Source organism: Corylus avellana, chromosome 5 (assembly GCF_965113065.1).
Source record: "Corylus avellana chromosome 5, dhCorAvel1.hap1.2, whole genome shotgun sequence".
NCBI lineage: Eukaryota > Viridiplantae > Streptophyta > Magnoliopsida > Fagales > Betulaceae > Corylus > Corylus avellana.
In genome coordinates this window covers 10,226,184-10,251,646 of record NC_142494.1, presented here as the reverse complement: position 1 = coordinate 10,251,646, position 25,463 = coordinate 10,226,184, and the positions used below count along the sequence as shown (strand labels likewise).

At 39.4% G+C, this 25,463-nt stretch overlaps 1 pseudogene; it reads right to left on the bottom strand.

Moving 5' to 3' along the window:
- Positions 1 to 312: 312 nt before the first annotated feature.
- Positions 313 to 25,463, bottom strand: part of LOC148585377 (protein FAR1-RELATED SEQUENCE 5-like) — a 218,629-nt pseudogene continuing 193,478 nt past the window's right edge.

Sequence of the window (25,463 nt, the reverse complement as noted above, 5' to 3'; positions counted from 1 at the left end):
TCACCATCTACCGCCAACTCAACATCATCAATGGATTCATTACATGTTAAAGATACGTCTAGAAGTGCAAGAGAAGGTGGACTTGAACCACGTAATTCCTTTATTCACATATCAATATGCTTATTGACTTTTGTGTGAAGTGATCCATGTTTCTTGCAGTGACCTCTGCTAATGTAAGCATACGTCTGCACAACTCAACGCATCAAAACTTCTTTTAATTAAAGTATATCTTCGCTTCATATCTTTCTACTTCGAGGTTGCACCGGTCATCTTCATCTCCATTGAAGTAGACAACATATGTTACAAATTTCACTAAGCATCTTCAACTATTGCATTTTGAACTTTTACTTGTTCAATCACTTGGTAGGTGCCAATTAAACCCTCTTTAGTCAAAAAGGAGACAGTACAATAAATTATGTGCACTATCTCAACCTGAACTTCTTTGAATTTGGTATTGATGTAAAGTTTTTGAAATTGTTCCTCAAAAGGATAGAAGGTTATACATCGAACCTTAGTAGGAAAAGGCTTAAAATCTTTATGAGTCTCATTCTCAACCTTCTTCCGCAAAGCAAGATCATATTAATCAACGAATTGCTTAAAAGTGGTAGAAGGATGCACATAGCCATCAAAAAAGGCATTCATACTTTCACTCCGCTGTGTAGTCCTCATACCAGCCCAAAACATACCTTTTAGATATGCTGGTACCCAAAAAGTCCGGTCATTATATAACTGGTGCAACCAATCATGATCATTAAGGTCATAACTATCTAGTAGACTTTGCCATCCTACCTCAAAGTCACCACATGTTTGAGATTCATAAACACATTTATGTATGGCACTCTTAATGGCAAACATAATTTGAATATGATTTAAATTTGTCTAGAATTTTTTTCAAAATGTGCCATAGACAATATCGGTGCCGGGTTCCTAGGAAAACTCTTGCAATTGCATTTTTCATAGCCCAATCTTGATCTATTATAATTGCAATGGGCGCTTGGCCATTCATGCAATTCAACCAATTCTCAAACACCCATACAAAATTTTCTGTATCCTCACTAGATATTAATGCTGCCCCAAAAAGGATTGACTAACCATGGTGGTTCACTCCCACGAATAGAGCAAATGGCATACCATATTTGTTAGTCAAGTATGTCGTGTCAAATGTCACGACATCCCCAAAACTTTCTTACGATGCCCTACTTCTTGCGTGAACCCAAAACACATTTTTCAATCTAGAATCATCATCAAAATCAACTCCAAAGTAGAAACCACTATCGATTGCTTGCATCCTATTCAAATAGTCTATAAGTGCTTTAGCACCTCCTTGGCCAAGCCGAATGCGCCTTTCCTTGTTAATTGTTAAGTGTTAAAATATTCACATTTTCAGCCCTTAACTTACATGTTTTAATCCTTCAGTTTTAGTTAATTAGGCCATTTTAGTTCTTTTATGTGTTTTCTTCGATTTTGTAGGTCATTGGAAGAAAAAGAAGCAAACTCAGAAGTTTTGGACCAAAAATGAGTTATTTTGGATTTTGGAAGGCTCTGGTAGAGCGATCGATCGCTGGGGAGATGTGATCGAGCGCACTACAGGCGAGGATGGCACATTACAAGGCAACCATGATCGAGTGCAAGCAGAGGAGGATCGATCGCAGACCTGCGATCGATCGCACCCCTGCGTGATGGCCAAGACAGCCGCCAGCCCTGTTATGGAAAGAGAACTTTTAGGGTTTTGTAGCTTAGTGCGAACTAGGGCTCAAACCCTACGATTTTTAGGAGTTGAAGAGTATTCCTAAAGGCCTCTAAATAGACCCTTAAGCCTCTAGAATAGATATACTTTGTAAGGAGAAGAATTGGAGCTCTTCAAGTTCAAGTTTCGGGTCTATTATTTTCCTTTCTTTTATTTTATGAAGATGTTTAACATCGACTTCATGTGTAACTAATTTATTTAGTAAAGGTAGATAGAAGCCCTAGTTATGTTTAGTTGATATTCAATATTGGTGCCTTTGTTGTGATATCTAATATTCAATCTTGTTGTGATATCTAAATTGATTAATTCCTGTATTCATGAATTTCTCATATGTGTGTGCCCGATCAACATGTGCATGTGGTACGGACTAGTTAGTTAAATCAATTTGGATGACCGAATCCTGGGTTTAACATAAGTAACAAAAGTAATCCACACCGGACTCTTGGGTTAATCAACATGGGGAACTGGGAGTATACACCATGCCCTAGGCCTCATGTATTTGTCGATTTCCATAGAACATATGCTTTCCTAAAGAACAACTTAGTATACACCACGCTAAATCCTTTAGGAAAGAAAAGAGTTAGAGTATGCATCCATGCCTAACTCGTTGCTTAGGGAAATCTATAGCTTAAGGAGTATACACCCATGCCCTTAGGTTGACAAACATTAGATATACCTAATGTGATCAAAACATCGGCATATTGATATATTAGCTAAATGTAATTAGTGGTGGATATCAAAGCCCTACCTTTTTATCATTATCAACTCGATTCAATCTTTTGTTTTATTTTACCTTGGAAATTTATTTTAGCCAAAATTCAGCAGTCCTCGTGGGAATGACCCCGTATTTGCACACTATACTACTGTGTTGACCTCGTGTACTTGTGGGTAAAACATCTAATTATTTGCCTATTAATTTAGGTAGGTAATTGTGAACAACTAGTTTTTGGCGCTGTTGCCGAGGATTGCGGCGAATTTTTTTTAGGATTAATTTCCTTTAGTTGTGTTGTTTTCATTTTCAATTTAAAATTTTGTTGTTATCAAAAATCAAAAAGATTTTATGTTTTTCCTAACTTTTCTATTTCAATTTCAAGGTGAGGACTTGTGATTCTGTTACTGCAATCAAACACAGCCAAGTGCGATCGAGCACACCAACCTGCGATCGAGCGCAGTTCCAGGGATCATCTGGACCAGCAGCACTGAAGCTGCTTTGATTGAAGAAGCAACTTAATTGATGCAAGGTCGTCGATCTCAAGATTCAACCATCATTCCACTCGATCTTGAAATTCAGTTGACAATTCGACAAAGACCTAGAGACAAATAAGAAGAGGAAGAAATTGAGATGGAAGATTTGCAAGAGAATCCAATAGTGCCAGGACCACTAGAGGCAAATCCACCACCAGTGCGGAGACCGATGAAGTTCGTTCCAGCAAACCTCCATCAACCCTCATGCATAGCATATCAACCAGAGGTGGAAGGCAGTTATTATATTTCTCCTCAAATCCTCAATGCATTTACTCACTTTAGGGGCACAGCTATTGAGGATCCCAACTTGCATCTTAAAGAATTCTTTGATTTATGTAAGTTGCAGCATGTCTAAGGCGTAACTCTAGAGAGACTTAGGTTAGTTCTCTTTCCTTTCTCTTTGAAAGATAATGTTAATCTATGGTATAATTCTTTGCCTGTAGATTCTATCCATACTTGGGAAGAATTAGCCACCAAGTTTCTGAAGAAGTTTTTTCCAGCCCAAAAGACAAGACAACTTAAAAGGGAACTTCAAATGTTCCAACAACGGGATGGAGATTTGTCCTTTGAGGCATGGGATCACTTCAATTCATTGCTTCTAAAGTGCCCAGATCACAACATCCCTCAAGATGATCAGGTACAAATTTTCTATCAAGGTTTAGATGATACTAACAAAGGGATGGTTGACTCAGCTTGTAGACAAGCACTTATGGAGAAGAGTAGTGAGGAAGCAATGGAGCTTTTTGAAACATTGAGTGAGCATTCCCAACAATTTCGCTCTAGAGGAAGGCGAGGAGTCAAAAGCAAGGGCATGTATGAAGTGAACTTCAATGGGGGATCTCCAAATCAGATGGCTGCTGTGGAAAAGAAGTTAGACATGATTGTTAAGGCCATGACTGCCCAGAAAATCTCACCTTTGCAACAAGACACACCAATCCAGGTATGTGCTATTTGTTTCCATTTAGATCACACAACTAAGACGTGTCCTTTATCTCCATTTGTAAAGCAAGAAGAGGTGAATTATGTGGGACAAAACAATTACCCCCACAAGAACAATCCATACTCCAACACTTACAATCCAGGATGGCGCAACCATCCCAATTTCTCTTGGAGTAACAATCAAGGATAGCATTAGGGGACCCAACAAGCAAGCCAAGCAACTCAAGAGTCAAAGTTGAACCCACTGGAGAATATGAAACACAACCTAGTGACTTCACAACAGCAGTTCACGGTTGATCAAAAACAATTCAACACAAAGACTGATCAAGCCATCCAAAGACTGGAAGTGCAAATGGGGCAGATGGCAAAGGAGCTGAGTGAAAGGAAGCAGGGAGAATTTCCAGCCTAAACAATGCCTAATCCAGGGAGTCACCAGCAGCTGAAAGCAGTCACAGTTCTCAGGAATGGCAAGGTCATTGGAACTGAAGAGCCACCTCAAGCATCTCCAGATGAAGCATCAACTTCTAAGGTAAACAAAACGGAGAAGGTAAATGCACCCCCCTTTCCTCAAAGGTTAGTCAAACCAAAGAAAGAAAACCAACTTATGGATATTTTTGAGACTTTGAGGAAAGGAGAAATCAATATTCCCTTATTAGATGCAATTAAACAGATTCCTTCTTATGCTAAATTTTTAAAGGATTGTTGCACTAACAAAAGGAGATTTCAGGAGCATGAGAAAGTGGCCATAACAGAAGAGGTAAGTGCAGTTTTGTTGAGAAAATTACCACCCAAGCTAACAAATCTGGGTAGTTTTACCATTCCTTGCAGGATAGGAGACCACCTTTTTGGGCATGCATTGTTGGATCTGGGAGTAGGGGTCAATTTGCTGCCTTACATGGTATATGAAAAGCTAGGTTTGGGGGAGCTTCAACCAACCTCTGTTACCTTGCAATTGGCAGATAGAAGCATCAAAAGACCAAGAGGTATACTTAAGGATGTATTGGTAAAGGTAGGTACATTTATTTTACCTACTGACTTCATTGTGTTAGATGTGGAAGAATCTCCTATGCCATCACCTTTGCCTATCATCTTAGGAAGACCCTTTATGAGAACTGCTGATACTACAATAGGCGTGAAAAAGGGTACTGTAAGTATGAAAGTGAATGGTGAGACAATAGAATTCAAAATATTTGATGCAATGAAGCTACCTCATGATGATTTAGAGTGTTTCGATGCTTGTATGATCCAAGGTGTTAGTGAGCCAGTTTTGCAGGAACAACATAAAGATCCACTAGAGGCCACCCTCACCCATAGTCTCACAAGAAAGGACATTGAGCCAAAACTTGAAGATGTTACTGATGACATCATTGAAGCAGTGCATCACCTTGAGGCCTCTCCAAAATATTCAAGTAAGTATACTGTTGTGCAAAAATCTACCTACATTAATAGGTAAATAATTGTACGTTTTAACTGCAAGTGCACAAGGTCAACATGGTAGTATAGGGTGCAAGTACGGATCATTCCCATGAGGATTGCTGAATTTATGTTTAAAAATAGATTCCTTAAGCAAAAGCAAAATAAAGATTGATTGTTGAAGTGATGATAACAAAGGGTAGGGCTTTGATATCCACCACTAATTATATTAAGCTAATATATCAATATGCCAATGCTTTGATCAAGTTGTGCATATTTAATGTTTGCCAACCTAAGGGCATGGGTGTATACTCCTTAAGCTATTGATTTCCCTAAGCAACGAGTTAGGCATGGGTGTATACTCTAACTCTTTTCTTTCCTAAAGGATTTAGCATGGTAAATACTAAGTTGTTCTTTAGAAAAGCATATGTTCTATGGAAATTGACAAACACACGAGGCTTAGGGCATGGGTGTATACTCCCGGTTCCCCATGTTGATTAACCCAGGAATCGCGGTGTGGATTCTTTTGTTACTTAAGTTAAACCTAGGACTCGGTCATCCAAATTGATCTAACTAACGAGTCCATACCACATGCACATGTTGATCAGGCATACACATATGAGGAATTCATGCAAGCAGGTATTAATCAAGTTAAATAGCACAATTTGATCATCACAAGGCACCAATATTGAAATATTAATTTAACATAACTAGGGCTTCAATCTAGCCCTACTAAGTAAATTAGCTACACATAAAGTTAATGTTAAACATCTTCATAAAATAAAAGAAAAGAAAGGAAAGAATAAACCCGAGACTTGACTTGAGAGCTCCTATTCTTCTCCCTTCTCCAAGCCTGTCTATTCTAAAGGCTTAGGAGTCTATTTATAGGCATTAGAAGTCCTTGGAAAAGTAGTAAACCCTAGGGATTTCGTAGGGTTTCAATCCTATTACAATTTGGAGTTTGAAAAACCCTAATATGGAAATAGGGACATTCTAGCCGCCACTTGGGATGCCTAATGCGCACGGGTGCGATCAATTGCAACCCGTGTGTGCTCAATCGCAGGTCTGCAATTGATCCTTCTTTTGGCCTACGCTCAATCACTCTTGGCCTGGCTCGTTCAATATCTTCTCTAGTATTGCGCTCGATCGCAGGTACCTTGCGATTGATCGCAGTACCAGGGGGCTCCAATTCTTTCCATCTTCTCTTTTTTAGCCCAAAATTCCAGTTTTACCTCACTTTCTTCCAAAAGCCTGTAAAAACATCAAAAACACAGAAAGGAATTAAAATGACCTAATTAACTACAACCAAAGGATTAAAACATGTAAGTTAAGGGCTGAAAATATGAATATTTTAGTACTTATCATATACTCCTCCCTTTGAAATTCTTGAGCCTACTAATACTACTCTTGTTCCTTCTATTGTCCAGGCACCAAAGCTGGAATTGAAGAAATTGCTAGAACACCTAACATATGCCTACTTAGGAGAGAACAAGACACTACCGGTCATAATTGCTGCAAATCTAAGTGGTGGGGAAGAAGAAAAGCTGTTGAGAGTTCTTAGGGAGCATAAAATTGCTTTGGGATGGACCATTGCTGACATCAAGGGAATAAGTCCAGCCAAGTGCATGCATCAGATCTTCCTTGAAGACGTAGCAAAGCTAACCAGGGATGCACAGAGAAGACCCAATCCTCACATGAAGGAGGTAGTTAAGGCAGAGGTATTAAAACTGCTAGATGTGGGCATCATCTATCCCATCTCAAATAGTAAATGGGTGAGTCCAATCCAAGTAGTGCCAAAAAAGAGTGGGATCACAGTGGTGAAGAACGAAGATGATGAGCTGATACCTACAAGAGTAACCACTGGGTGGAGGGTATGCATTGATTACAGAAAGTTGAACAAGGTAACAAGAAAAGACCATTTTCCATTACCCTTCATTGATCAAATGCTAGTGAGGTTAGCTGGCCATAGCTACTATTGTTTCTTGGACGGATACAGTGGCTATAATCAGATTGCAATAGCACCAGAAGATCAGAAGAAGACCACCTTGACATGTCCTTTTGGCACATTCGCCTACAGAAGGATGCCATTTGGATTATGCAATGCCCCAGCCACATTCCAAAGATGCATGATGAGCAATTTTTAGACATGGTGGAGAAAATCATTGAGGTATTTATGGATGACTTAAGTGTTTTTGGGACTAGTTTTGATGAATGCCTCCACCATTTGAAGAATGTTCTCGAGAGATGTGAAGAATGCAACCTGGTGCTCAATTGGGAAAAATGCCATTTCATGGTTCAACAAGGCATTGTATTGGGTCATGCTATTTCAAGCAAGGGTATTGAGGTGGATAAGGCTAAGATAGATATCATCTCCAAACTTCCCCTACCTCTGACAGTAAAGGGGGTGAGGAGCTTTCTTGGACATGCCGGATTCTATAGAAGGTTCATCAAGGATTTCTCCAAGATCTCTAGACCCCTCTATGCATTGCTATGGAAGGAGGCCAAGTTTGAATGGACTGAAGAATGCATGACTACCTTCAACACACTGAAAAAGCTGCTCACATCTACACCAATAATGAGGGCACCTGATTGGAGTCTACCCTTTGAGCTCATGTGTGATGCCAATGACTTTGCCTGTGGGAGCTGTCTTGGGTCGAAGAATCATTAAGGTACCTCATGCCATTTACTATGCTTCTAGAACATTGAATGATGCCCACCTAAATTATTCTACTACTGAGGAAGAATTATTAGCTGTCATATTTGCTTAGGAGAAGTTTAGGTCGTACCTAATTGGTTCTGAGGTTATTGTATTCACTGATCATGCTGTGTTGAGATATTTATTTGCTAAGAAAGATGCCAAATCTAGATTGATCAGATGGGTATTACTACTACAATAGTTTGACCTTGAGATTAGAGACAAGAAGGGCAGTGAGAATGTGCTGGCAGATCACTTATCCAGATTACTCCATGAGGAGGAAGGAGATAAGCTCCCACTGAATGAAAATTTTCCAGATGAGCAGTTGTTTGCAGTTAATATCCAACTCCCATGGTATGCAGATATAGTGAATTATATCACTGACAAGGTGTTTCCTCCAGGTATGTCTAGTCAAGAAAGGAAGAGGTTAATATCCATATCTAGACAATACCATTGGGATGACCCCTATTTGTTCAAATTCTGCCCTGATCAAATCATTCGTAGGTGTGTCCCAGAAGAAGTGCACTTGAGTATTTTGCAGCGCTGTCATCAGTTTGCTTGTGGTGGACACTTTGGGCCAAGAGAACAGCGCTTAAGGTATTACAATCTTGTTTTTACTGGCCTAATATGTTTAAAGATGCTTTCTTGTTTTGTAGCACTTGTGATAGATGCCAAAGGATAGGTAACATCTCATCTAGAAATCAAATGCCGCTGCAAAATATTCAATTAGTTGAACTCTTCAATGTCTGGGGTATTGACTTCATGGGACCATTTTCCAACTCATTCGGTTATTTATATATTCTTGTGGGTGTGGATTATGTGTCTAAAGGGGTCGAGGTTGTCCACTCAAGGACTAATGATCACAAAGTGGTTGTGAAGTTTTTGTAGGAAAACATCTTTGCTAGATTTGGAACACCAAGAGCAATCATTAGTGATGGGGGGAGCCACTTTAACAATTATGCCTTTGCCTCTGTGATAACGAAGTGTGGCATCACTCATAAGGTTCGCACTCCATACCACCCCCAAACTAGTGGTCAAGTAGAGATTAGCAACAGAGAGATCAAAGATATCCTTGAAAGGTCAATGAACCCCAGCAGGAAGGATGGGTCACTACGCTTAAATGATACACTATGGGCTTATAGGACTACTTACAAGACACCTATCGGTATGTCTCCATATCCTTTGGTTTTTGGGAAAGCATGTCATCTACCAATGGAATTGGAACACAAAGCGTACTGGGCTATCAAGAAGTTTAACTTTGACATGAAGCAAGCTAGTGACAAAATGAAGCTCCAACTAAATGAACTGGAGGAATTGTGGCATGATGCATATGAGAATGCCGAGCTCTACAAGGACAGAACCAAAGCATACCACCACAAGCAACTGGTCAGGAAGGAGTTTCAAGTAGGACAGAAGGTTTTGATCTATAATTCAAGATTGAAACTCTTCCCTAGGAAGCTTAAGTCAAGATGGTCTGAACCCTGCATTGTTACACAAGTATTTTCTCATGGAGCTTTGGAGGTTCACAACCCCCAAACAAACCAGTCATTCAAGTTCAATGGACACAGAGTCAAGCCATATCCTGAAGTAAAGTTAGTACCAAGAGATGAGATTTGGCACTCTAATTCGTCCAACATGCAGCACCACTAGCTGGAGCATCTTCTTCAGGACAGCAGTGAGCAGAGACCACCGTCTGGCTGAAGACGTTAAACTTAGTGCTCATTGGAGGCACCTCATAGTTTATCTTTTTATTTTTGTTTAGTGTGTTAATCTTTTTATCTTTAATTTTGTTCCTTTTTACTTGTTTTTGTGGTTTCTTATTTTGTATGGACAAGTGTGTGTCAATTCAAGTTTGGGAGTGTGCTATGAGCCATATGTTCCAAGACTATGTCGTCCATCTCCCAGGTACAATCTTTCCTTTATTTAGACACATTGAGGACAAAGTGTCATTTAAGTTTGGGGGTATGGGCACACATGTTGTTCACACACTTTATCCCAATTTCATGTTATTTGTTTTGTGTGTTTGTTTATTTGAAAAAAAAAAAAAAAAAAAAAAAAAAAGCTTACGCATGTTCATGTTTGCCTAAAAATTTTGGTTAATCTAAAAGAATTGTGGCTTGAATTCATCAATGAGCTTAAAATTTTGAACACATGATCTGATGAGAGAATTTGTTAAGTTTGATTACTTGTTTAAGATAGTTGAAAAATCACATGTTTGATCTGATCACACTAGCACATTAGCACATAATTGGTGAGGTATGACATGAGGTCTGATATGTGTGTTTCTGTATCTTGGATGAAATTGGACGACTTATTAGATGGACACTCTGGCATACATATCATGTTTAAAAAAGAAAAAAAAAAAAATATATATATATATATATATATATATATATATATATATATATAAAATGATCATTGATAAGCTTTTCACTGAGTAACTGGACCTCTTGCTTCAAAGCATTGAGTGGTCACGTCAAATGGTGAAAAATTTTGATTTAATTAATGTCATGGTTAGTTTGGTTTTGTAGCCATTTTGACATGAGTTAATGGGTCCTTAGGGGTGTCTCTACACCTAATGCCCTAAAACCATCTGGTTTGGGAGTCATTGACTTAACACTCGCTACATGGGTCAATTAGAAAGCTTAAGGGAACCAAGCATTGCACAATCTGACAGAGCAAAAAATAAAAAATAAAATAAAAAAAAATGCCGTTGTTGTTCATTCTAATAAGAATTTCAAGGAATTTTGAGACATGGAGACATTACACATTGGAAATATTTGGAAGCCTCATAATTTTTTGCTAAGTTCACTTTACACTGTTTTCAAACTTGTGATGTTTTAGCATGTCTTTTGTAAGTAATTGAACTTTGCGATTCCAATTCATTGTGAAGATGGAGTTCATCTTTTTAAGCTTGCTAATGAATGAAAATCATGATCTTGAAGTGATGCTTAAATTTTGGAATAACATGAACTGTACATGATGTTTGTGGGTAACATTTCTGGAAAACCCTCACGAAAGATGGATTTATCTTTTCTGTTCTATGTTTTCATTTTTTATTTTAGTTTTGTACTGCTAAGGGACTAGCAATATGTAAGTTTGGGGGTGTGTTAAGTGCTAACATATTAATATTTTCAGCCATTAACTTACATGTTTTAATCCTTTAGCTATAGTTAATTATGTCATTTTAGTTCTTCTATGTGTTTTCCTTGACGTTGTAGGTCATTGGAAGAAAAAGAAGCAAACTCAGAAGTTTTGGACCAAAAATGAGCTATTTTGGATTTTGGAAGGCTCTGGTAGAGCAATCGATCGTAGGGGAGCTGCGATCGAGCACACAACAGGCGAGGATGGCACATTACATGGCATCCACGATCGAGCACAAGCATCAGACGGATCGATCGCAAACCTGCAATCGATCGCACACAGGCTGCGATCGAGCACACCCGTGCGTGATGGCCAAGACAGCCGCCAGCCCTGTTATAGAAAGAGCACTTTTAGGGTTTTGTAGCTTAGTGCAAACTAGGGCTCAAACCCTACCATTTTTAGGAGTTCTAGAGTATTCCTAAAGGCCTATAAATAGACCCTTAAGCCTCTAGAATAGATATACTTTGTAAGGAGAAGAATTGGAGCTCTTCAATTCTTTTCCTTTCTTTTATTTTATGAAGATGTTTAACATCAACTTCATGTGTAAACAATTTATTTAGTTGGGCTAGATTGAAGCCCAAGTTAAGTTTAGTTGATATTCAATATTGGCGCCTTTGTGATGATCTTGTTGTGATATCTAAATTGATTAATTCCTATATTCATGAATTCCTCATATGTGTGTGCCTAATCAACATGTGCATGCGGTATGGACTAGTTAGTTAAATCAATTTGGATGACCGAGTCTTGGGTTTAACATAAGTAACAAAAGTAATCCACACCAGGTTCTTGAATTAATCAACATGGGGAACCGGGAGTATACACCTATGCCCAAGGCCTTATGTGTTTGTCGATTTCCATAGAACATATGCTTTCCTAAAAAACAACTTACTATACACCATGCTAAATCCTTTAGGAAAGAAAAGAGTTAGAGTATACACTCATGCCTAACTCATTGCTTAGGGAAATCTATAGCTTAAGGAGTATACACCCATGCCCTTAGGTTGACAAACATTAGATATACATAACATGATCAAAACATCGGCATATTGATATATTAGCTAAATATAATTAGTGGTGGATATCAAAGCCCTACCTTTTTATCATTATCAATGCAATTCAATCTTTTCTTTTATTTTACCTTGGGAATTTATTTTAGATAAAATTCAGCAATCCTCGTGGTAATGACCCCGTATTTGCACACTATACTACTGTGTTGACCTCGTGCACTTGCGGGTAAAACATCCAATTATTTGTCTATTAATTTAGGTAGGTAATTGTGAACAACATTAATACAGTTTCTGCAATCTTTTTCTATAAAAGGAAGATTCTCATTCCCCCTAGCTTCAACAGCAAGTGCATTATAACTCTAACTCAGTTTAATACCAAACATATCATTTATTATAATCTTTCTTCTCACGTTAGAATTCAAATTCCTATTGTATTTAAAATATCTTCCTGTGTTTGGGCTTAAATCATGATTGTGTTTGTTAAGTGCCAAAATATTCATATTTTAGCCCTTAACTTACATGTGTTAATCCCTTAGTTTTGGTTAATTTATGCCATTTTAGTTCTTTTCTGTGTTTTCCTTGTTTTTGTAGGTCCTTGGAGAAAAAAGAAAGCAATCTTAGAAGTTTCGGGGTTAAAGGGCGATTTTGAAGAAGATTGGAGGCTCTGGTAGTGCAATCATCGCAGGGGAGCTGTGATCGAGCACACTACAAGCGAAGACCACAAGCGCAAGGCACCCGCGATCGAGCGCCCAGCACAAGATGATTGATCGCAGTCCTGCGATCGATCGTACACGGGCTGTGATCGAGCACACCCGTGCGTGATGAGCAAGTTAGTCGCCTGCCTTGATATGGAAACTGTAATTTCTAGGGTTTTGTAACTTTGTACGAACTAGGGCTCAAACCCTATGATTTTTACAGTTTCTAGAATACACCTGAGGCTTATAAATAGACCCTTAAACCTCTAGAATAGACACACACTTTCCAAGGAGAAGAATTGGAGCTCTTCAAGTTCAAGTTTTGGGTTTATGCTTTTCCTGTCTATTTTATTTATGAAGATGTTTAACATCAAGCTCTTGTGTAACTAATTTACTTAGTAGGACTAGATTGAAGCCCTAGTTATGTTTAGTTAATATTCAATATTAGCGCCTTTGTGATGATCATGATGTGATATTTAACTTGATTAATTCCTATTTTCATGAATTCCTCATATGTGTTTGCCTGATCAACAATGGTATGGACTAGTTAGTTAAATCAATTTGGATGACCGAGTCTTGGGTTTAATAAAAGTAACAAAAGAAATCCACACCGGATTCTTGGGTTAATAAACATGCGGAACCAGGAGTATACACCTATGCCCTAGGCCTCATGTGTTTGTCGATTTCCACATAATTATGCTTTCTTAAAGAACAACTTAGTATACACCCATGCTAAATCCTTTACGAAAGAAAAGAGTTAGAGTATACACCCATGCCTAACTCGTTGCTTAAGGAAATCTATAACTTAAGGAGTATACACCCATGCCCTTAGGTTGACAAACATTAGATATACATAACGTGATCAAAACATCGGCATATTGATATATTAGCTAAATATAATTAGTGGTGGATATCAAAGCCCTACCTTTTTATCATTATGAACTCAATTAAATCTTTTCTTTTATTTTACCTTGGGAATTTATTTTAGATAAAATTCAGCAATCCTCGTGGGAATTGATGAGTGCCAAATATTGTATATTTGGGCCCCTTTACTTATGTTTGTTAAGCTCTTAGCTCTGTTAATTTCTGATGTTTTTTGTTAGTTCTGGTGTTTTGGTGTGTTGCAGGTCATTAAGAGAAAATTGCGGTTTGAGGGTGGAAATAAGCAAACTAATTGAAGATTCCTAGACGTGCGATCGAGCGCACAGACAGACGATCGAGCACACTTGCGCTCGAGCGCAACAACGGCACGCTCGAGCGCACGACCACGTCAGCCCTAGCATGCATCGCTTAATTGCTGCGCCGCAGGAGCCTTGAAAAAAAAAAACCGAGTGCTCTCGAGCGCACCTTTGGTGCGATCGAGCGCACGCACGCTAACCTGGCAACGCTGAACCTTAGTTTTTATTATTTATATACAACGTTTTTCTCTTGTCAACACACATTGGGAGTCGATGTTTTAAGCTAAAATACGACGTTTTGTCGTACGAAAGCTTGTGCTTCGTTTTTCATTGTAAGTTTTATTTTTCTCATGATGTCAATTCAAATTTTTTTTGTTTTTGTTATCATGAGAGGCTAAAACCTTCAACTAACGTTGAAGAGGAAGCCTCGTCATTGATAAACATACATGTCTTGTCGTTTTATACATACAATGTGATTATATCATGAAAGTGTGGTTCAAAAGCCAATTCAACAGTTTAATTGATTAAATGTTGGAAGTATACTCATGTTCAATTTAATATTCGTTGTGTTTCGTCCGGGGGTACATCAAATGATTGGATTGAGACTAATATCCATTGTGATCTACGTATACAGTGGATGATTTGATCTCAATTAAATATTCGTTGTGATTCTTTGAACGGATGGATTCATCGAATGATTTAATTTGCATGTTTACAACTTTTGAACAGTATATTTGGATTGAATATTGTATGCATAAATTGCAAGATATGTTGTTTGATTTGACGAGGGGGATTCGGAAACCTTAGTAATTTACCATTACTTATTTTTAATTTGTTTAGTTTTAGTTTATGATTTTGCACGACACAGTTACAAAAATTGGAACTAGGTTAAGATAGAATTAGGTTAAACTAGAAAATTGATTCTTGCAAACACGTCTCCCTGTTGATTCGACCTCGCACTTGCACACACTTTACTGCACACGACTCGTGCGCTTGCGAGTACAATTAAATTTGTACATCAAATTTTGGCGCCATTGCCGGGGAGACGTTTGATTTTGTAAAAATTGATTTTTTTTGTTTGAATTAATTTTATCTTTCTACTATTTTAGGTAGATTTTTTTTTTCTTTTATTTTGTTTTCTGCATTGATCTAACAAAAAAAAAAGGTGCTTTGTGTTTCTGTGTCTTGTGCAGTTTGGCGAAATTCAGTCACTGCCAGAGCGATCGAGCGCAACTTATCTACGCTCGATCGCACTCGGGTCTATTGCAGTGAGCAAGCATACCTGCGCTTGCCATTTTGTGCCTGCACTCGAAGCGCATAAACGCTCGATCGCACCCCTGTGACAATCGAGCGCACATACGCTCGATTGCAAATTCCTGCGCTCGAGCGCATCTCCCTTGGCAGCATCAGCATACCAGAAGTAGCAAAGTGAAATTTTGTTCTGCAAATTCTTTGGGTTATTCTTGTTAAAATTTGTTTCTGTTTTATTATCTTTTGTTTGTTTGTTCTTTCTTTTGTGAATATTTCATTATTTTTAGCTAGTTTATTTGAACCTTTGTGTTTGGTGCATGCTTGGTCGGAGATCCTTGAACCTAGAATTGATACCCTTAGACCCCGACATTGATAGAATTGTTAGGAGAACTCCAAGAGCGCCTGTTGATAGTGGGGATTGAGGTGAAATGGGAGACCAACAAGATAACATAGAGGAACCTAGGGCTGAGCATGAGGATGCTGGAGCTGGAAATCCCGAGCAAGCCAGAGCTTGGAATGTGGACTTCACTACGTCACTTAGGGAGTTGTTCACACCTGTGGACTTCACTACATCCCATTCGTGTATAGTGTTGCCACCAACCAATGCTACTCATTTTGATTTGAAACCTCATGTCATCCAACTCCTACCATCGTTCCATGGCCTAGAACTTGAAAATCCTTACAGTCATGTAAAGAAATTCAAGGACATATACGCCACTTTCAAATTTCAAAATTTCTCCGAAGAGTCTGTCCATCTCAAACTATTTCCTTTCTCTCTGCAAGACAAAGCCAGGGCATGGTTGGACTCCAACATGCCCAGATCCATTACATCTTGGGAAAGCTTGTTAAGCAAGTTCTATAACAAATATTTCCCAATTTCAAAGGTCAATGAATGCAGAAAGGAAATAAGTTCCTTCACTCAAGAGGAGGACGAGAAATTTTCGGAGTGTTGGGAAGATTTAAGGAGTTGTTGATAAGATGCCCTCCACATCCTTTCTACTAAGAATGGAGGAGCATTCTTAAGTCTAACAGGGGATGCAGCATATAAGGCACTAGATAAGTTGTTCGACAGCTCACAGCAGTGGGATTTTTCGAGTTGTCGGGATAAATCTGCCCGTATCCCCAAGAAAGGTGGCATCTATGAGGTTAAGGAGGACACTGATTTGAGGATAAAGATAGATGCTCTGACCAAGAAGGTTGAAGCCCTTGCAATGGGTCAATCCGTAAATGCTACCAACACATTCAATGTTGATGGCTGTTCTATCTGTGCTAATCCTATGCACTTAGCACAGAATTTTCCATTTTCACCGGCTTTTGCCGAGTGCTCCTTGGAACAAGTGAACGCCTTCAATGACTTTAGGAAGCAAGCGAGCAGACCATACTCAGAGACATACAATCCAGGGTGGCGGAACCACCCTAATTTCTCATGGAAGCAGAGCCAACCAATGAATCAAGGATTTCCCTCACATGCTCAGAATCATGGTCGTTCAACTCAACCAGCGCAACATCCTACATCTTCGTCACAATCATCGCTGGAAGAAACAATGAAGGCATTCATACATTCGAATAGCCAGACCATACAAGAGCTCAAAAACTCTACCATGGCAAACACCCAAGCAATAGATGAAGTGAAGAATGCCACATTGGTTACACCCAAGCAATTGCGAAGATGGAGAGTCAGGTTGGACAAATAGCCAATCACTTGGGTGAGAGAGAAAAAGGGAAATTGCCCAGTCAGCCCATACCCAACGCAAAAGGTCAATATATGGTTGGGAATTCCTCAAGTTCTGCGCACGGGCAAGAACATGTGCAGGCAATTGTGACACTGAGGTCAGGGAGACAAGTGGACAATCGAGTGGTTGGGCAAGAAGAAGACCCCGCAGGGCAAGAAAAGGAACAGAGTGGCAACAAAGAGAAGAAAGAAGCCGAGCCATCTACAGCCACACCCATTATTGAGGACCCTCCAAGGTCATTTGTGCCAAAAGCACCTTACCCTGAAAGGTTGCAAGCACCCAAGAAAGGAGGGAAATTTGAGGACATTCTGGAGGTGTTCATGCAAGTTCAAATCAATATTCCTTTTTTGGACGCCATCCAACAAGTACCTTCATATGCCAAGTTCTTGAAGGACTTGATTACAGTGAAGAGGAAGACAAATGTTCCAAAGAAGGCATTCCTGACTGAGCAGGTTTCTTCAATCCTGAAATGCAAGTTGCCCCTCAAGCACAAGGACCCTCGATGTCCTACTATTTCTTGCATGATAGGAGTCAGACAAATTGAAAGGGCATTATTGGATCTTGGAGCAAGGGTCAATTTGTTGCCTTACTCAGTTTATGTGTAGTTGGGGCTAGGAGAGTTGAGGCCCACATCCATGACACTGCAATTAGCTGACAGGTCAGTGAAGGTTCCACGGGGAATAGTAAAGGATGTCCTGATTAAGGTGGATAAGTTTTTTTTCCCCGTGGATTTTATTGTGCTTGACATAGAGCCAGTTTCGGATGTGGGGAGTCAAATACCGGTGATCTTAGGGCGGCCATTTCTAGCTACGGCTAACACCCTAATCAATTGTAGGACGGGGGTGATGAAGATTTCCTTTGGAAATATGACAGTGGAGCTGAATATTTTCCATATTAAAAAACAACCATTGGAATATGAGGAAATGCAACAGTTATGCTTGATAGAGGAAATCATTGAGGAGTTGTTGAAGAATCAAGCATGGAGGACCCCTTGGAGGCATGCTTTGCTCAGTTCGGAGAAGATTTGGACTTGGACAAGTTGCTTGAGCAAGCAGATGCAATCTTGGAGACTGTTCCTTTGGTGAGCAGTGAGAAGGATGAGACAGTAGTACCTGATCCCCCCAAGAAGGAACTTAAACCTATACCGGACACTCTCAAATATAAGTTACTAGGTCCAGCAGATTCTTTGCCTGTGATTATAGCTTCAGATTTGATCGATGCTCAAGAGGAGAAATTATTAGAGGTTTTAAGAGAACACAAAGAAGCTATCGGCTGGACTATTGAGGATATCAAGGGGATCAGTCCCTCGGTGGTGATTCATAAGATACATTTGGAGGAGAATGCCAAGCCATCAAGGGAGCCACAAAGGAGGCTTAACTCAGCTATGCCAGAGGTGGTGAGGACTGAAGTGATAAAGTTGTTGGATGCAGGGATCATTTATCCCATCTCTGACAGCAAGTGGGTGAGCCCGATTCATGTTGTGCCCAAGCGGGCTGGATTGACGGTAGTGAAGAACAAGGATGATTAGTTGGTCCCAACTCGTATTCAATCAGGATGGAGAGTATGCATAGACTACCGGAAGTTGAATGCTGCCACTAGAAAGGATCACTTCCTGCTTCCATTTATTGATCAAATGGTGGAGCGCTTGGCTGGGCATGAGTAATATTCTTTTTTGGATGGTTATTCTGGATATAACCATGTCCCTGTGGACCCTGAAGATCAGGAGAAGACGACGTTTACCTGTCTTTTTGGGACTTTCGCCTACTGTCGCATGCCCTTTGGGTTATGCAACACACCCACTACTTTTCAACGGTGCATGATCAGTATTTTTTCTGACATGGTAGAGCGTTTTTTAGAGATTTTCATGGACGACTTCTCTGTCTTCGGTTCATCCTTTGATGAGTGTTTGCACCGCCTGACTTTGGTATTAGTACGGTGTAAGGAGAAGAACCTGGTGCTCAATTGGGAGAAGTGCCATTTTATGGTCAAGCAAGGTATTGTATTAGGGCACGTCATATCTCAGAGGGGGATAGAGGTTGATAAAGCAAAGGTGGATCTGATTTCCAACCTTCCACCCCCTCGTACAGTGAAGGACGTTCGTTCTTTTCTAGGCCATGCAGGATTCTACAGGCGGCTTATCCAGGACTTTAGCAAGATTGCGAGGCCCTTGTGTAAGTTGTTGGTGAAGGATGCCCCATTTGTATTCGATGAGGATTGCAAGAGAGCATTTGGGGACCTTAAGAGCATTCTGACGTCCACACAGATTATTCAGCCACCCAATTGGGGTGCACCTTTTGAGATCATGTGTGACGCATCGGATTATGCAGTTGGAGATGTTTTGGGGCAGCGTGTTGATAGACTCCCCCATGTCATTTACTATGCGAGCAGAACTCTGAACGATGCACAACTCAACTACTCCACCACGAAGAAGGAGTTGTTGGCAGTCGTTTTTGCACTAGACAAGTTTAGATCCTATTTGCTAGGATCTAAAGTCATCATCTTTTCGGATCACGCAGCATTGAAGTATCTTTTTTCCAAAAAAGATGCTAAATCTCGTCTGATCCGATGGATTTTGCTACTTCAGGAGTTTGACATAGAAATTCGGGACAAGAAGGGTTTCGAAAATGTGGTGGCGAATCATTTGTCTAGATTGACTGTGGATTACACCAAGGATGCCAGCCCTATTTCGGAGACTTTCCCTGATGAGCACTTGACGCACATTGCTCATGAGCCCACACCCTGGTTTGCTGATATAGTGAACTACCTCGTCACCGGCCAACTGCCTCAGCAATGGGGGCGACAAGATAGGTCTAAATTTTTGTCCATGGTGAAGCACTTTTTCTGGGACGATCCTTACCTGTTCAAGTATTGTCCCGATCAGATCATTAGGAGGTGTATACCTGAGCATGACCAATCCAATGTCATCTTCTTTTGTCATGATCGTGCTTGTGGAGGCCATTTCAGTGCTAAGAAGACCGCTGCCAAGATTTTGCAATGTGGATTCTATTGGCCTACCCTTTTTAGAGACGCCCATGATTATTGCATTTCTTGTGAGCGTTGTCAGAAGCTCGAGAGTATCGCCAAGAGGAATATGATGCCCCTCAGTCCCATTTTGATCGTTGAGATTTTTGATGTATGGGGCATCGATTTCATGGGACCCTTCCCGAACTCATTTGGCTATCTGTACATCTTGGTTGCTGTGGACTATATGTCCAAATGGGTGGAGGCGGTTGCATGCAAGACTAATGACCACAGAGTAGTGGTCTAGTTTTTTAGAGACACTATCTTTGCTCGTTTTGGTACGCCTCGAGCAATTATGAGTGATGGAGGTAAGCATTTTTACAATCGGATTTTTGAGCAGTTGATGAAGAAGTATTTCATCACACATAAGGTTGCCACCCCGTATCACCCATAGACAAGTGGACAGGTTGAAGTTTCCAATCGAGAGGTCAAGCATATTTTGGAAAAGACGGTAAACCCCAATAGAAAAGATTGGTCTATGCAATTGAGTGATGCACTGTGGGCATATAGGACAGCTTTCAAGACCCCGATTGGGATGTCACCCTATCGGCTTGTGTACGGGAAGGCATGTCATCTTCCCGTGGAGTTGGAGCATAGAGCATATTGGGCCATCAAGCAGCTGAACTTCAATCTTTTGAAGGCTGGCTCACAAAGGAAGCTCCAACTCAATCAATTAGAGGAGCTGAGGAATGATGCTTACGATTCTGCGTGGTTGTACAAGGAACAGATGAAGAAGGCTCATGACCAGAGCATTTTGAGATTATCTTTTGAGCCTGGTGAGAAAGTCCTTCTTTACAATTCTCGGCTGCATCTTTTCCCAGGCAAGTTGAAATCTTGGTGGACAGGCCCATTCATCATTCGGTCTGTTTTTCCTCATGGGGCTATCGAGATTGAGGATCCTAAGAATGGCAACACCTTCAAGGTGAATGGACAGAGATTAAAACCATTCTTAGAGTTGAGAAGTAAGGAAATCGAGACGACATTGTTGGAGGATCCGAGTTATTCTGAGTGATTGTCGTCTTTTGTGGAGAGTCTGGCTGAAGACTTAAAACTTAGCGCTTGTGGGAGGCAACCCTCATTCTTTCCCTTACCATTTTATCTTGCTTGTTTGTTTCTGTTGTGTTTTTCAGGGCAAGTGTCTGCCATTCAAGTTTTGGGGAGCGTTCTCCTATGTTACACCTGACTTGCGCCGCTCACCTGGTATTGTATCTCTAGACCCATTGAGGACAATGTGTCATTTCAGTTTGGGGGTGGGGTAGACATTTCTCTATCTTTTTCCTTGATTATTCATGTTAAAAATAAAAAAAAAATAAAAAAAAAATAAAAAAATTGCTATGTTTTTGATTAAGCAAGGGTAACACATATTCTGTGGTTTGCATGTCATTGGTCTGTTTAGCATTTTGAACTCATCATGTCATTAGGAATCTGAGTCTTTTGACTCATTGTTGGATTAGAGAGATTTCACATGTTTGAGTTTATCACCACGAGCACACTAGCATAGAATCGGTGAGGTATAAGATTTGACTTGATTAGGGTGTATTTTGAGATTGGTAGGATGAAGTGTGATGAAACCTTGGCTTGAAAAAAAAACCGGACCTCATGCCTCACAAAGCATTGAGTGTTCGCGTAAAAATATGAGAAACCTAACATGGTTGGTTGTATGGCTAGTTTGGCTTCGTAGCCTAGTTGACTTGAGTAATTAAGCCCTTAGGGATGTTTCTACATCTAGTGCCCTAAAACCATTTGGTTTGGGAGTCTCTTGCCCAACACTCGTTACATAGGTCAATTAGAAGCCTTGGTTGTTTTATCTGTGTGAATTCCTATCACTTTTAAGGTACACCCAAGTTTGAGAATAAATTGAAGCCTCATGATCATATGTTAGTCTCACATTGCACTTATTGGAACATGTGTTGTCTCAAATTTCCATCTTTGAGTTGAATGATTTGTGGTCGTTTTGATGATGTGATTGTAGTGTTCATTGTGATAAACTTGCTCATGATGTTAAAAACCATGTGTTTTTGTGGAACCCCTTGGTTGTCAAAATAACATAATGCATAAATGTTTGTGGGTATCATTACTGTTAAACCCTCACGAGACTTCACTCGTCCTCTAAGGATGCCTAGGGGTTTCAAAGGCTTGTTGCATATGCTAAATGCAATCGTTTCTCCCATGACAGCGGACTTATGTTTCTTGTTTTCATTTTGTTTTGCTAAGGGACTAGCAAAATGTAAGTTTGGGGGTATTTGATGAGTGCCAAATATTGTATATTTGGGCCCCTTTACTTATGTTTGTTAAGCTCTTAGTTGTGTTAATTTCTGATTTTTTTGTTAGTTCTGGTGTTTTGGTGTGTTGCAGGTCATTAAGAGAAAACTGCGGTTTGAGGGTGGAAATATGCAAAATAATTGAAGATTCCTGGAAGTGCGATCGAGGGCACAGAGAGACGATCGAGCTCACGACCACGTCAGCCCTATCATGCATCGCTTAATTGCTGCGCCGCAGAAGCCTTGAAAAAAAAAAAACCGAGTGCGCTGAAGCGCACCTTGGGTGTGATCGAGCGCACTCACACTCACCTGGCAACGGTGAACCCTAGTTTTTATTATTTATATACAACGTTTTTCTCTTGTAAACACACATTGGGAGGCGCCGTTTTAAGCTAAAATACGACGTTTTGTCGTACGGAAGCTTGTGCTTCGTTTTTCATTGTAAGTTTTATTTTTCTCATGATGTCAATTCAATTTTTTGTTGTTTTTGTTATCATGAGAGGCTAAAACCTTCAACTAAGGTTGAAGATGAAGCCTCATCATTGATAAACATACATGTCTTGTCGTTTTATACATACAATGAGATTATATCATAAAAGTGTGGTTCAAAAGCCAATTCAACAGTTTAATTAAGTTTAATTGATTAAATGTTGGTAATATAATGTTGTTCAAAAGCTAATTCAACAGTTTAATTAAGTTTAATTGATTAAATGTTGGTAGTATACTCATGTTCAATTTAATATTCGTTGTGTTTCGTCCGGGGGTACATCGAATGATTGGATTGAATCTAATATCCATTGTGATCTACGGATACAGTGGATGATTTGATCTCAATTAAATATTCGTTGTGATTCTTTGAACGGATGGATTCATCGAATGATTTAATTTGCATGTTTACAACTTTTGAACAGTATATTTGGATTGAATATTGTATGCATAAATTGCAAGATATGTTGTTTGATTTGACACGGGGGATTCGGAAACCTTAGTAATTTACCATTACTTATTTTTAATTTGTTTAGTTTTAGTTTATGATTTTACACGACACAGTTACAAAAATTGGAACTAGGTTAAGATAGAATTAAGGTTAAACTAGACAATTGATTCTTGCAAACACATCTCCCTGTCGATTCGACCTCGCACTTGCACACACTTTACTGCACACGACTCGTGCGCTTGCGAGTACAATTAAATTTATACATCAGGAATGACCCCGTATTTGTACACTATACTACTATTTTGACCTTGTGCACTTGCGGGTAAAACGTCCAATTATTTGCCTATTAATTTAGGTAGGTAATTGTGAACAACATTAATAAATTTTCAGCAATCTTTTTCTATAAAAGGAAGATTCTCATTCCCCCCAGCTTCAACAGCAAGTGCATTATAACTCTAACTCAGTTTAATCCCAAACATATCATTTATTATAATCTTTCTTCTCACGTTACAATTCAAATTCCTATTGCATTTAAAATATCTTCCCGTGTTTGGGCTTAAATCACGATTGTGGTTGTTAAGTGCCAAAATATTTATATTTTAGCCCTTAACTTACATGTGTTAATCCTTTAATTTTGGTTAATTTATGCCATTTTAGTTTTTTTCTGTGTTTTCCTTATTTTGTAGGTCCTTAGAGAAAAAAGGAAGCAATCTTAGAAGTTTCGGGCTTAAAGAGCGATTTTAAAGAAGATTGAAGGCTCTGGTAGTGCGATCATCGCAAGGGAGCTGTGATTGAGCGCACTACAGGCCAAGACCACGAGCACAAGGCACCCGCGATCGAGTGCCCAACACAAGAATATCGATCGCAGTCCTGCTATCCATCGCACACGGGCTGCGATCGAGCTCACCCGTGTGTGATGAGCAAGTTAGCCGCCTGCCTTGATATGGAAAGTGTAATTTCTAGGGTTTTGTAACTTTGTGCGAACTAGGGCTCAAACCCTACGATTTTTAGGGTTTTTAGAATACACCTAAGTCTTATAAATAGACTCTTAAACCTGTAGAATAAACACACACTTTTCAAGGGGAAGAATTGGAGCTCTTCAAGTTCAAGTTTCGGGTTTATGCTTTTCCTTTCTATTTTATTTATGAAGATGTTTAACATCAAACTCATGTGTAACTAATTTACTTAGTAGGACTAGATTGAAGCCCCAGCTATGTTTAGTTAATATTCAATATTGGCACCTTTGTGATGATCATGTTGTGATATTTAACTTGATTAATTCCTGTTTTCATGAATTCCTCATATGTGTTTGCCTGATCAACATAGGTATGGACTAGTTAGTTAAATCAATTTGGATGACCGAGTCCTAGGATTAATAAAAGTAACAAAAGAAATCCACACCGGATTCTTGGGTTAATCAACATGGGGAACCAGGAGTATACACCTATGCCCTAGGCCTCATGTGTTTGTCGATTTCCACAGAATTATGCTTTCTTAAAGAACAACTTAGTATACACCCATGCTAAATCCTTTAAGAAAGAAAAGAGTTAGAGTATACACCCATGCCCTTAGGTTGACAAACATTAGATATACATAACATGATCAAAACACTGGCATATTGTTATATTATCTAAATATAATTAGTGGTAGATATCAAAGCCCTACCTTTTTATTATTATCAACTCAAAATCAATCTTTCTTTTATTTTACTTTTAGAATTTATTTTAAGCAAAATTTACCAATCCTCATAGGAATGATCCCGTACTTGCATCATATACTACTATGTTGGCCTTGTGCAGTTGTGGGTAAAACGTACAATTATTTGCCTATTAATTTAGGTAGATATTTGCACAACAAGTTTTTGGCGCCGTTGCCGGGGATTGCGGCAAATTTGTTTAGAATGATTTTCCTTTAGTTGTGTTATTTTAATTTTTAATTTTTAATTTTGTTTTTATCAAAAGTCAAAAATAATTTCCGTTTTTCTTAATTTTTCGATTTTATGTTTTGTTTCAGTTTTACGGCACCAGCATTTTGTTACTGCGATCGAGCGGAGGCCGAGTGCGATCGAGCGCACTAACCTACGATCGAGCACAGTTCCAGAGAGCATCTGGACAAGCAGCACTGAAGCTGGTTTGACTGTAGAGGAAATTCAATTTATGCAGGGTTGTCGATCTCAAGATTCAACCATCATTCCACT